This window comes from Schistocerca gregaria, chromosome 4 (assembly GCF_023897955.1).
Source record: "Schistocerca gregaria isolate iqSchGreg1 chromosome 4, iqSchGreg1.2, whole genome shotgun sequence".
Classification (NCBI taxonomy): Eukaryota; Metazoa; Arthropoda; class Insecta; order Orthoptera; family Acrididae; genus Schistocerca; species Schistocerca gregaria.
The window spans coordinates 116,449,520-116,463,634 of record NC_064923.1 but is presented as its reverse complement, the minus strand read 5'-3'; positions in this window follow the sequence as shown (position 1 = coordinate 116,463,634).

Below are 14,115 nucleotides of genomic sequence, written 5' to 3'. Positions count from 1 at the left end.
GGAAGAGTGTAGGAGAAAGAAACAGAAGAATTCGGTTCAGCAGACCGGTAAAACGCAGAAGGATGAATCAAGATACATGTCGTAACTGATGCATGCTTATGTGCATGCGCAAACTGCTGAGATATTTCAAATGAAGCATTCTCTCTTCCAAAATGGAAGAGTCAGACAGCTGATGCCAGTTTGCTCCAGTGGAAGCATATTCATATATGTGATATACATCTTTGAAGAGCTTCAATCGATCATTACCATCTACTTCCCCCTCCACCCATCCTGTCATCTCATCGTCACTCGCTCGTCATCCACACTGCTGTGTAGAATGTGTTCAGCAAACAGCTCAGGACTACACCCATAGCCTCCTAGATGCGGAATGGAAGAGTTATATGAGTGCCTGAAGAAGAAGAAGAGGAACATTGTCCAGCAGATGATGGCCAAGCAGCAGAATGATATCAGGATGCATTCTGCAAGTCAGGCAGACTGACGATGTTGTTATAACTGTCTGCCATTTTTGAAATTCACTGTCAGTTTTCCACCTCACGAGGGACATCTGCTACGATCCAGAGGACCAAGCAACTGATCTAGTTCACACCTGTACCACAACAGGCGCTTGAAATTGGCAGTAGCCAATAGAAACACACCATCCGATCACTTCGGGGATATACGACAAACCCAACAAGCTCTGTAGCCTCGGTTGCAGCCAGCATGGAGCATCAACCGAGATCGTCCAGCGCTGCCCAGCCACAGCAGCAGAACAGAAAGAAGCAGCGGAAGAACTGTATCCCTTGCTTAAATTCTGTATTTACTGTTGTGTGAAGAAGATGAAGTCTTTGTGCTGCTGTTATCGCTTGTAACGGTTTTTCTTGTTTGCTCATCAGCATATGCAACATCCTCCAGCCTGTTGGAGTCTGCAGCAGTGACATGTCCCAGCCTGTTGGGGCCTGCATCAGCAACAACACCCTGGAATTCTATCGCGCATCTGGTCAGCTTGATGTAGCAGGACAATAAGCTGTTATTGTCGGTTGAAGACATACAGCCAGCCCCTGACTCGCTGAAGTGCACCACAGATCCTAATCAACATGACACAGGTTGATACTGGATACCACCATATGCATCGTCACTGAAGATTCCAGTAATGACGCATGGACAAAGTGACGATGTAGTGACTGAGTAGATGCCAGTTAAGTCCTATGCACCACACTGGCCACTTCAGTGTATAATTTAACCGCTAGTGGTTCAAAGCATTTACATATTGGTGTAGAAGCAACTGCAGACAGAGAGTGGCCTGTTGTGATAGGGATCGAGAATGCAGCAAAAAGTGCTAAAGTGCGTTTTATGGAGGTGTAATGGGATGAACTGAGTCGTGAAAAAGCCTACATCAGGCAGTAGTTGACCATCAAGTATCATGCGGGCTGTCCTCCTTTGGGCATTTGCTGTGCAGCTCTAACTTTACCATCACAACAGTGTACAACGACTCTGCACTCCATATGAAATCAGGCGACACATCAATTTATCTACAGCATTCCACCGTTACAATCTTGATCAGTCTATAGATGGTGCCACCCACTGTGCTGGAAAGACTGAACAGATGTCTGCCTTGTGTTAAAGTTGTGTATAAGGACACTGCAGAGTATCTCTGTATGAGTAGTGTGCGAGTAAACTACTACAAACAGTAGGTCACTATAAAGCCAAAGGAAATTAACGTACTGCCAATAAGTTTGAGAGAAATACATGCCAGATTCTGTGCTTACCTCGAAGGCTGAATTTTCTATTTTCTGAACAGGAATTAAGATAATGAAAAGTCCTGTTGATGTAACGCATCCCGTGTATGGATAATGAATGAAAATGTATATAACCATGTATGTATTTTATTTCTTACCTCTCATTGTATTTCAAGTACTAAAGCTATTACTAACAGTATTTTCACTGCGAACATGCCACAGTACAAAATTATGTCATTTAACTAAATTCTCTGTAAAAGCCCATTGCATGCTAGTACATGACATGGTATCATGGCAGGACATAGCGTGAAAGGTGGCTACACTGAGTCACAGAGCCAGAGATTGCGCCAAAGATTATTATTCCGCCGCCTCCACTGGCAGTAGTAGTTCAGTGGATGTCGAGGGCAGTTGTTGTTCTGTTGGGCGAGGGAGTAGATGCTGTTCGGTTGGTGTAGTGTATAGATGGAAGAAGTTGCAATTGTCAGAGTGTATTTGAGAAAGGAGATGGGTTTTTGATTTATGATGCTGGTGTAATGGAAAATTTTCGTCAATATATAATGAGGTAAAAAGGTATCACAGTTTTCTTTAATAACAATGCCTCTTGCTCACAGGTACAGTCAGCAAGGCACCTGGCTCATGTTCATTTATTAGACTTGTAATTCTGGTTTCTATGTGCATTGATAGTATTTCTGGTTTTTCAATTAGTTCATTGTAAATGGTGTTTAAAATATTTTGTCGTATTGAGAAAGAACCGAGCCAGATACATGTACGTTGAGTCACACTACCACACAGAGAACAGTTACACTTGTGATTTGTTGTTTCGTAGCTTTTATAGTTGCTGGGGACTTAATTAATCAATTGTGTTAATGGAAATTCCTTGTCATTCTTTATTTTTATTTTATGCATTCAGATTGCGTACTAATACTAGACAGGGCCAACCGGTTATGAGACTTCGTAACCGGTCACACAGCTAGTAAAATTATTGCACTTATTCATTAATATTATTCTTCTTTTTTAAATTAAGCCCCCATTGAAGCGTTCATTATTTTCTATAAAAACCGATTGCACAACACTACATGATGTAGCAGGTATCATGGCAGGGTAGGTGAAGCATCAAGACTTTATTGTAAGCGACTGGAACTGTGAAGGCGTGGAAGAAGACCGAAAGAAGAATGGCATACTCCTTCCTGACAACATAGTGCAATTACTGTGGGTCCATCCAACTGCAGCAAGAAAATGTTCTCATGTCGCTGCTAACACGTCTGGATGGGATCAGCTTTGAGCATGTATGTGTATTCTCAAAACCACTGTTTCAGCCCAAATACCGACTACTACTGGAGATATTTCAGGGTGTAGATGGTGTAACATACCTGATATTCAGTGAGAGTAATGATATCCCTCCACCAGAAAAAGTAAAGCCAAACACACTGTTATTGTTTGACGATGTTGCTGCGGAAAACGTAGATAAAAATTCGGCGATATTTCTGTTTCGTTAGGCATATGGCTGTTGATGTATCTTACATATTCCAGACTACCAAAACAGCTGGTGAGGGATAATGCAAACCTAATTACAGCATTCAAACAGGACAATCTTAATTTAAAACACATTTACAAGGCTAATGTAGGAGCCGATATGTCATTCAATGGTTTTGTAAAGATATGTGCAAATTGCTGGTATCACCCACAGTATGGGTTTCTCGTTATTGAGAAAACAAGAAAACTGAATGGTGACAGGTATAGACGGAATTTCCTGGAGTTCCTATATAAACGAGGGATAGAACTTTAATAGTGGCAACTATTTATTTACAGCTCATACAAAATGGCTACGCCGTTCAAAGTTTTACTGGCCTTCAAAGTAGTCACCAGCATTGTGTATAACCCGTTGCCAGCGATGTGGAAGTCATAGGATACTCTTAGCAGTGTCAGTTGTGTTGACAGTTCGAGCGGCACGGTCTATTGCCCGACGAAGCGAATGTCGTGAAGTGTTTGCTACAGTTTAGAAATCGAGCTGAACTTACAAGGGCTAAATTCAGGGGAGTGGAGTTGGTGGGATAGCACTTAGCAGCCCCATCAATCAAACAAATCATAAAAGCTTGCACTGTACGTGCCTGAGCATTGTCCTGCAAAATGATGGCCAGGTCCTGCAGAAAGTGTCAAACGCAACCTACGACCAGCTTAGAGACAGAAGTGACGACACTTTCTGCAGGACCTGACCATCATCTTGCAGGACAATGCTCAATGTTACTGATTTGTTTGACTGATGGGGCTGCTAAGTGTTATACCACCTAATGCACTCTCCTGAATTAAGCCTTTGTGAGTTAAGCTCGATTTCTGGAAGAGTTGAGTATATCAGTATACACATTACCATGGATAAATTCGCACGTATGCAGGGAGCTAAATCTAATAGGATGGGTGTGCATAGGCAAAACATTTGCTTGTACATTAACGTGAAAATTCAAACTCTCGAACGAAAAAGTTGGAGGCGTACGCAAGGAACTAGGAAGGGGAAACTTTATTGACACATTCCTGGGGTCAGATACATCACATGATCACACTGACAGAACCACAGGCACATAGACACAGGCAACAGAGCATGCACAATGTCGGCACTAGTACAGTGTATATCCACCTTTCGCAGCAATGCAGGCTGCTATACTCCCATGGAGACGATCGTAGAGATGCTGGATGTAGTCCTGTGGTACGGCTTGCCATGCCATTTCCACCTGGCGCCTCAGTTGGACCAGCGTTCGTGCTGGACGTGCAGACCGCGTGAGACGACGCTTCATCCAGTCCCAAACATGCTCAATGGGGGACACATCCGGAGGTCTTGCTGGCCAGGGTAGTTGACTTACACCTTCTAGAGCACGTTGGGTGGCACGGGATACATGTGGACGTGCATTGTCCTGTTGGAACAGCAAGTTCCCTTGCCGGTCTAGGAATGGTAGAACGATGGGTTCGATGACGGTTTGGATGTACCGTGCACTATTCAGTGTCCCCTCGACGATCACCAGAGGTGTACGGCCAGTGTAGGAGATCGCTCCCCACACCATGATGCCGGGTGTTGGCCCTGTGTGCCTCGGTCGTATGCAGTCCTGATTGTGGCGCTCACCTGCACGGCGCCAAACACGCATACGACCATCATTGGCACCAAGGCAGAAGCGATTCTCATCGCTGAAGACGACACGTCTCCATTCGTCCCTCCATTCACGCCTGTCGCGACACCACTGGAGGCGGGCTGCACGATGTTGGGGCGTGAGCGGAAGACGGCCTAACGGTGTGCGGGACCGTAGCCCAGCTTCATGGAGACGGTTGCGAATGGTCCTCGCCGATACCCCAGGAGCAACAAATTGTAAATTTCTGTGTCACATTCCAAATTCGCAATTGCCGAGTGGTAGGAACCTTCGACCATTCGATTCATGTGTATATTTTGCTGGGAAGTGGCGCTGCGGTCCCCTACGGCACTGCGTAGGATCCTACGGTCTTGGCGTGCATCCGTGCGTCGCTGCGGTCCGGTCCCAGGTCGACGGGCACGTGCACCTTCCACCGACCACTGGCGACTACATCGATGTACTGTGGAGACCTCACGCCCCACGTGTTGAGCAATTCGGCGGTACGTCCACCCGGCCTCCCGCATGCCCACTATACGCCCTCGCTCAAAGTCCGTCAACTGCACATACGGTTCACGTCCACGCTGTCGCGGCATGCTACCAGTGTTAAAGACTGCGATGGAGCTCCGTATGCCACGGCAAACTGGCTGACACTGATGGCGGCGGTGCACAAATGCTGCGCAGCTAGCGCCATTCGACGGCGGTTCCTGGTGTGTCCGCTGTGCCGTGCGTGTGATCATTGCCTGTACAGCCCTCTCGCAATGTCCGGAGCAAGTATGGTTCGTCTGACACACCGGTGTCAATGTGTTCTTTTTTCCATTTCCAGGAGTGTATATTTTAAAGTCCGTTGATATTTATCCTTAAGTTTACCTGGTCATTACCCATGAAAGCGAAAACAGGGAAGGATGTTCCGCAAGTGTTTGAGCGATTGCTGCATACTGGGATGTATCGAAGCACAGACGATCTTCAAACACATCATGGTGGCGAGTTTTACAGTAGATATTTCAAGACTGTGATGGAGCAGTGTGAAATACATCACTACTGAAGGCGAGAACCGTGGGTTGTCGGAACAGAACAGTGAAAGCTCACATGTGGATGCGATTCAATCTTCGTGGCTCACACAAATGGACCAATATCCTGCTGCAAATAATTGCACAGTATAATCGAACCAAACGTCGCACAATAAAAAGGAGACCAATCGATGTACGTGATAACAGACTTCTTGATACAGTATGCAATCGTATTAAAATGCTAGATCCACGTAAATAGCCATTTAATGCAAGTGATTTAGTACTTATTTCAAAACAGAAACATTTTAAAGGTCATAAATAAGGATGATATAAGATGATTATCAACAAAAGCAAAACGAGGATAATGGAATGTAGTCGAATTAAGTCGGGTGATGCTGAGGGAATTAGATAAGGAAATGAGACACTAAAAGTAGTAAAGGAGTTTTGCTGTTTGGGGACCAAAGTAACTGATGATGGTCGAAGTAGAGAGGATATAAAATGTAGACTGGCAATGGCAAGGAAAGCGTTTCTGAAGAAGAGAAATTTGTTAACATCGAGTATAGATTTAAGTGTCAGGAAGTCGTTGCTGAAAGTATTTGTATGGAGTGTAGCCGTGTATGGAAGTGAAACATGGACGACAAATAGTTTAGACAAGAAGAGAATAGAAAATTTCGAAATGTGGTGCTACAGAAGAACGCTGAAGATTAGAGGGGTGTATCGAATAACTAATTAGGAAGTATTGAATAGGATTGGGGAGAAGAGAAGTTTGTGGCACAACTTGACTAGAAGAAGAGATCGGTTGGTAGGACATGTTCTGAGGCATCAAGGGATCACCATTTTAGTATTGGAGGGCAGCGTGGAGGGTAAAAATCGTAGAGGGAGACCAAGAAATGAATACACTAAGCAGATTCAGAAGGATGTGGGTTGCAGTAGGTACTGGGAGATGAAGAAGCTTGTACAGGATGGAGTAGCATGGAGATGTGCATAAAACCAGTCTCAGGACTGAAGACCACAACAACAATAACAAATGCCAAATTGTTCAACCGAGATATTCACAGATATGAAACTTCCTGGCAGATTGAAACTGTGTGCCGGACCGAGACTCGAACTCGGGACCTTTGCCTTAGGCAGACAAGTGCTCTACTAACTGAGCTACCCAGGCACGACTCACGACTAGTCCTCACCGCTTTAATTCCGCTAGCACCTCGTCTCCTACCTTCTAAACTTCACAGAAGCTCTCCTGCACACCTTGCAGAACTAGCACTCCTGGAGGAAAGGATATTGCGGAGACATGGCTTAGCCACAGCCTGGGGGATGTTTCCAGAATATCTCGTTCTGAGATATTCACAGTTTCCAAAGTGCAGAGAAGGTATCCTAGAACCTACCTCTACAAGGACAGCAGTGGCACTGGAACTGCAGGATGCTTTAACACAGTAGAGTTACAAAAGAGCTCAGAACCAGGTGTGTATCTCATAGAGAAGGTAATACGGCGTCGGGGGAATAGAGTATTAGTTAAATGGCTTCGTTTTCCCGCATCACAGAACAGATTGATCGACGCCGACGATTTGCTATATAAAAGTGTGCGCAGACTACAACCACCTCAGTAGCATAACATGCATGATAAGAGACGCATTAGAGGAGGAGGAGGAGGCGGTGTTCCTGACAAACTACCAGTCGAGTTACACATTCCTGGATATAATTAACGTGGACCTAGAACAAAACTTCAAAGCCAATTGGCACGCAGTGATACGGGGATAAATCTGTATATCTGTGTATATGGAATACGACATTGCATTCGCAGCAGATAAAGGTCTTCACACTGCCGATCGAATTTTAGCCGATAAAGCTAAGGCAATACGTACAAGAAGGGATATTGATGTAGGTCAACATATTGCAGCATTTTCAGTTGAAAGACAAAGTGTGGTAAAGTTAAGTTGTGCTTAGATGTAAAGAAGTCCTGAGCACTGCACGTAAGGCGCTAAGGAAGAACGTGAGAACCAAAGGGTGCCTGAAAAAGTGCATCCTGACAGCGATATACGCAATTAAAAGGACTGAAGCGCCTAGCCGGCCGCGGTGGTCTCGCGGTTCTAGGCGCTCAGTCCGGAACCGCGCGACTGCTACGGTCGCAGGTTCGAATCCTGTCTCGGGCATGGATGTGTGTGATGTCTTTAGGTTAGTTAGGTTTAATTATTTCTAAGTCCTAGGCGACTGATGACCACAGATGTTAAGTCGCATAGTGCTCCGAGCCATTTGAACCATTTTTTTGAAGCGCCTAGAACCGCTCGGCCACTCAGTCCGGCTGGCTGAGAGTGCTGCGGCTATTGCCTGAACAGTCAAGAATGCACGAAACTCTGAGGGACAACTGCAGAAAGCACGAAGCTGTAATGGCACGATGGAAGCAGCAGCCATCGAAAAGGGCTAAATCTGAAACCATACAAGAAAGGACTCAGTCTTTTTATAAAGAAACAAATTCCCCCTAACGGTCCTACCAGACAGGGCGCTTATAAATACATATCTGCTTAAGTTTGTTAAGAAGAAATTCAACATTCCGAGGTGTGCTTATGTGGAATACATTATCGAAGAATATGTGGAAATCAGGAGATGCGGAATTGTGAATCTGGATGTAGCAGGAGGACCTGTAACTCACTGGGCAGGAATACAAATAACGTCTACTCATTTGGCGACCAACCCGTAGAAGAATTACATCGATTCTTCAGAGACAGAAGACAAGTGTTCTGCAATATTCGACGTTTCCAAGACTTTAGTGCATTACTGTGTGGTTTATCTTCGCATCATGTTCCTTCTGACGTTTACGAATGATGTATGACGATGGGTATTAAGCATCCATTCACCAATTGATGTTTAGATGCAATGTCGGACACTCCGACTTTAAAGGAACGACCGTCTGTATTACGTGCGAATTACTTCCCACAGTTGATTTAAGGAGATTGGAGTATCAAGCTGATTGGACTAGAGATGTACAACACCATTCCAAATATCACGGAGGCTAACAATAAACTGCATCTGGAAATTAACGGTAAAAACAAAATAGTGGAAATTGAACTTGATGCTTATGCTGTTGATGATTTAAACGAAGTTTAAAAACAGTCTGAAAAAAAATTGAGTTCTTTGCAAACTACAGTACAGTTAAATCTGAAATAAGCGGCAAGACGCAGTCAATACCTTTGCTGCGCAGTGCCAATGGTACTGTTACCGACGACTGTGCCGCTAAAGCGGAGTTATTGAACGCAGTTTTCCGAAATTCCTTCACCAGGGAAGGCGAATGGCGTATTCCAGAATTTGAAACACGAACAACTGCTAGCATGAGTAGTTTCTTAGAAGTAGATACCTTAGGGGTTGCGAAGCAACTCAAATCGCTTGATACGGGCAAGTCTTCAGGTCCAGATTGCATACCGATTAGGTTCCTTTCAGATTACGCTGATACAATAGCTCCCTACTTAGCAATCATATACAACCACTCGCTCACCGATAGGTCTGTACCTACAGATTAGAAAATTGCACAGGTCGCACCAGTATTTAAGAAGAGTAGTCGGAGTAATCCATCGAACTACAGACCTATATCACTGACGTCGGTTTGCATTAGGATTTTGGAGCATATAATGTATTCAAACATTATGAATCACCTCGGAGGGAACGATCTATTGATACGTAATCAGCACGGTTTCAGAAAATATCGTTCTTGTGCAACGCAGCTAGCTCTTTATTCGCACGAAGTAATGGCCGCTATCGACAGGGGATCTCAGGTTGATTCCGTATTTCTAGATTTCCGGAAAGCTTTTGACACCGTTCCTCACAAGCGACTTCTAATCAAGCTGTGGGCCTATGGGGTATAGTCTCAGTTGTGCGACTGGATTCGTGATTTCCTGTCAGGAAGGTCGCAGTTCGTAGTAATTGGCGTAAATCATCGAGTAAAGTTGAAGTGATATCAGGTGTTCCCCAGGGAAGCGTCCTGGGACCTCTGCTGTTCATGATCTATATAAATGACCTGGGTTACAATCTGAGCAGTTTTCTTAGGTTGTTCGCAGATGATGCTGTAATTAACCGTCTAGTAAGGTCATCCGAAGACCAGTATCAGTTGCAAAGCGATTTAGAAAAGATTGCTGTATGGTGTGGCAGGTGGCAGTTGACGCTAAATAACGAAACGTGTGAGATGATCCACATGAGTTCCAAAAGAAATCCGTTGGAATTGGATTACTCGATAAATACTACAATTCTCAAGGCTGTCACTTCAACTAAGTACCTGGGTGTTAAAAATACGAACAACTTCAGTTGTAAAGACCACATAGATAATATTGTGGGGAAGGCGAGCCAAAGGTTGCGTTTCATTGGCAGAACACTTAGAAGATGCAACAAGTCCACTAAAGAGACAGCTTACACTACACTCGTTCGTCCTCTGTTAGAATATTGCTACGCGGTGTGGGGTTCTTACCGGGTGGGATTGACGGAGGACATCGAAAGTGTGCAAAAAAGGGCAGCTCGTTTTGTATTATCACGTAATAGGGGAGAGAGTGTGGCAGATATGATACGCGAATTGGGATGGAAGTCATTAAAGCAAAGATGTTTTTCGTCGCGGCGAGATCTATTTACGAAATTTCAGTCACCAACTTTCTCGTCCGAATTCGAAAACATTTTGTTGAGCACAGCCTACATAGGTAGGAATGATCATCAAAATAAAATTAGAGAAATCAGAGCTCGAACAGAAAGGTTTAGGTGTTCGTTTTTCCCGTGTGCTGTTCGAGAGTGGAATGGCAGATAGATAGTATGATTGTGGTTCGATGAGCCCTCTCCTAAGCATTTAAATGTGAATTGCAGAGTGACGATGTAGATGTAGATGTGAGTTAGAAGTAGGCTCTCAAGGCATACTTTATGTCTGTCAATTCTGTTTTTTTTTTCCCACGGCCTACTTTGTGTCTGCCGATTCTGTTTTTTGGTCTTCGACCAGGCAAATCTAGGCTGCTACGTTCAACATCCCCTGTTACTGCTTTCTGTAATGGGTTAGATACAAACATTAAAAATATTTCAGTATGCGACGCACGAGTGTTTTGTAGGCAATCTCCTTTGTGGACTTCTTCCCTTTCTCTACTATTCTACCAATAAACCGAAGTTTGCTGCCTACGTCACCTACAACTGAGCCTATATAACAGTTGCGCTTCATATCCCAACAAATGTTACACCCAGGTATTTGTATGTTTTGACTGATTCTAGTTGTGACTCATTGATATTTTAGTTATAGGTTATTACGTTTTTTTCCGTTTTCAGCTGCACAGGCGGCCGCGGTGGTCTAGCGGTTCAGGCGCTCAGTCCGGAACCGCGTGACTGCTACGGTCGCAGGTTCGAATCCTGCCTCGGGCATGGATGTGTGTGATGTCCTTAGGTTAGTTAGGTTTAAGTAGTTCTAAGTTATAGGGGACTGATGACCTCAGCAGTTAAGTCCCATAGTGCTCAGAGCCATTTGAACCATTTTTTTCAGCTGCATAGGTTTACTTTACTTTTATACATTTAAAGCAAGTTTCCGATCTTTGCACCACTTACCAGGATCTGCCCGAATCTTTATCAAGCTTTTTGCCGTCAGTATTTCATCAGGGAAAACCGTAACATATGCGAAAAGTCTGAGGATACTACTATTATTATTGTCTGATGCATCATTAATATACAGGGTGTTACAAAAAGGTACGGCCAAACTTTCAGAAAACATTCCTCACACACAAATAAAGAAAAGATGTTATGTGGACATGTGTCCGGAAACGCTTGATTTCCATGTTAGAGCTCATTTTAGTTTCGTCAGTATGTACTGTATTTCCTCGATTCATCGCCAGTTGGAGGAAGGTAATGTTGACTTCGGTGCTTGTGCTGACATGCGAGTCATTGGTCTACAGCACTAGCGCATCAAGCACATCAGTACGTAGCATCAACAGGTTAGCGTTAATCACGAACGTGGTTTTGCAGTCAGTGCAATGTTTACAAATGCGGTGTTGCAGATGCCCTTTTCATGTATGAATTACCACGGGACAATAGCCGTGGCGCGGTACGTTTGTATCGAGACAGATTTTCAGAACGAAGGTGTCCCGACAGGAAGACGTTCGAAGCAGTTGATGTGTGTGATGTCCTTAGGTTAGTTAGGTTTAAGTGGTTCTAAGTTCTAGGGGAGTGATGACCACAGATGTTAAGTCCCATAGTGCTTAGAGCCGTTTGAACCATTTTTTGTTCGTACGCTTCTCAACAACAGATTCGGTGACCGATGGATTGGTAGAGGCGGACCAATTCCGTAGCCTCCACGCTCTCCGTACCTTTCATTTATGGGGGCATTTGAAAGCTCTTGTCTACGCAACACCGGTACCAAATGTACAGACTCTTCATGCTCGTATTGTGGACGGCTGTGATACAATACGCCATTCTCCAGGGCTGCATCAGCGCATCAGGGATTCCATGCGACGGAGGGTGGATGCATGTATCCTCGCTAACGCAGGACATTTTGAACATTTCCTGTAACAAAGTGTTTGAAGTCACGCTGGTACGTTCTGTTCCTGCGTGTTTCCATTCCATGATTAATGTGAAGTAATAAAATGAGCTCTAATATGAAAAGTAAGCGTTTCCGGACACATGTACACATAACATATTTCCTTTCTTTGTGTGTGAAGAATGTTTCCTGAAAGTTTAGCCGTACCTTTTTGTAACACCCTGTATAACTCTTTGCGGTGCATCCACAACTGTTGCTGAAAATCTATTTTTACTAATAAATAAACCCGCTACAGCTGTACCTGACTAATCCTTTGCTGTTGTTGTGGTCTTCAGACCGAAGACCGCTTTGATGCATCTCTCCATGCTACCCTATCCTGTGCAAGCTGCTTCATCTCCAAGTAACTACTGCACGCTACATCCTTCTGAATTTGCTTAGTGTATTCATCTCTTGGTCTCCCTCTACGATTTTTACCTTCCACGCTGCCCGCCAATGCAAACCTGGTGATCTCTTGATGCCTCAGAACATGTCCTACCAACCGATCCCTTCTTTTAGTCAAGTTGTGCCACAAATTCCTCTTTCACCAATTCTATTCAGTTCCTCCTCATTAGTTACGTGGTCTACCCATCTAATCTTCAGCTTCCTTCTGTAGCACCACATTTCGAAAGCTTCTACTTTCTACTTGTCTAAACTATATATCGCTCATGTTTCACATGCATACATGGCTACACTCCATACAAACACTTTTAGAAAAGACTTCCTGACACTTAAATCTATACTCGATGTTAACAAATTTGTCTTCTTCAGAAACGCTTTCCTTGCCATTGCCAATATACATTTTATATCCTCTCTACTTCGACCATCATCAGTTATTTTGCTCCCCAAATAGAAAAACTCCTTTACTACTTTAAGTGTCTCATTTCCTAATCTAATTCCCTCAGCATCACCCGACTTAATTCGACTACATTCCATTATCCTCCTTTTGCTTTTGTTGATGTTCATTTTATATCCTACTGAAGACACTGTCCATTCCGTTCAACTGCTCTTCCAAGTCCTTTGCTGTCTCTGACAGGCGAACGTCAATTTTTTTATTTCTTCTCCATGGATTTTAATTCCTTCTCCGAATTTTTCTTTTGTTTCCTTTACTGCTTGCTCAATATACAGATTGAATAACATCGGGGATAGACTACAACCCTGTCTTACTCCCTTCCCAACCCCTACTTCCCTTTCATGCCCCTCAACTCTTATAACTGCCATCTGGTTTCTGTACAAATTGTAAATAGGCTTTCGCTCCCTGTATCTGACCCATGCCACCTTCAGAATTTGAAACAGAGTATTCCAGTCAACATTGTCAATAGCTTTCTCTAAGTCTGCAAATGTACATTTGTCTTTCCTTAATCTGTTTTCTAAGATAAGCTGTAGTGCCAGTATTGCCTCACGTGTTCCAACATTTTTACGGAATCCAAACGGGTCTTCCCCGAGGTTGGCTTCTACCAGTTTTTCCATTCGTCTGTAAGTAATTCGTGTTTGTATCTTTCAGCATTGACTTATTAAACTGTTAGTTCGGTAATTTTCACACCTGTCAACACCTGCTTCCTTTGGGATTTGAATTATTATACTCTTCTTGACGTTTGAGTGTATTTCGCGTGTCTCATGCATCTTGCTCACCGGATGGTAGAGGTTTCTCAGGGCTCCTCTTCCAAGGCTATCAGTAGTTCTAATGGAATGTTGTCTACTACCGGGGCCCTGTTTCGACTCAGGTCTTTCAGTGCTCTGTCAAACTCTTCAAGCTGGATCATATCTTC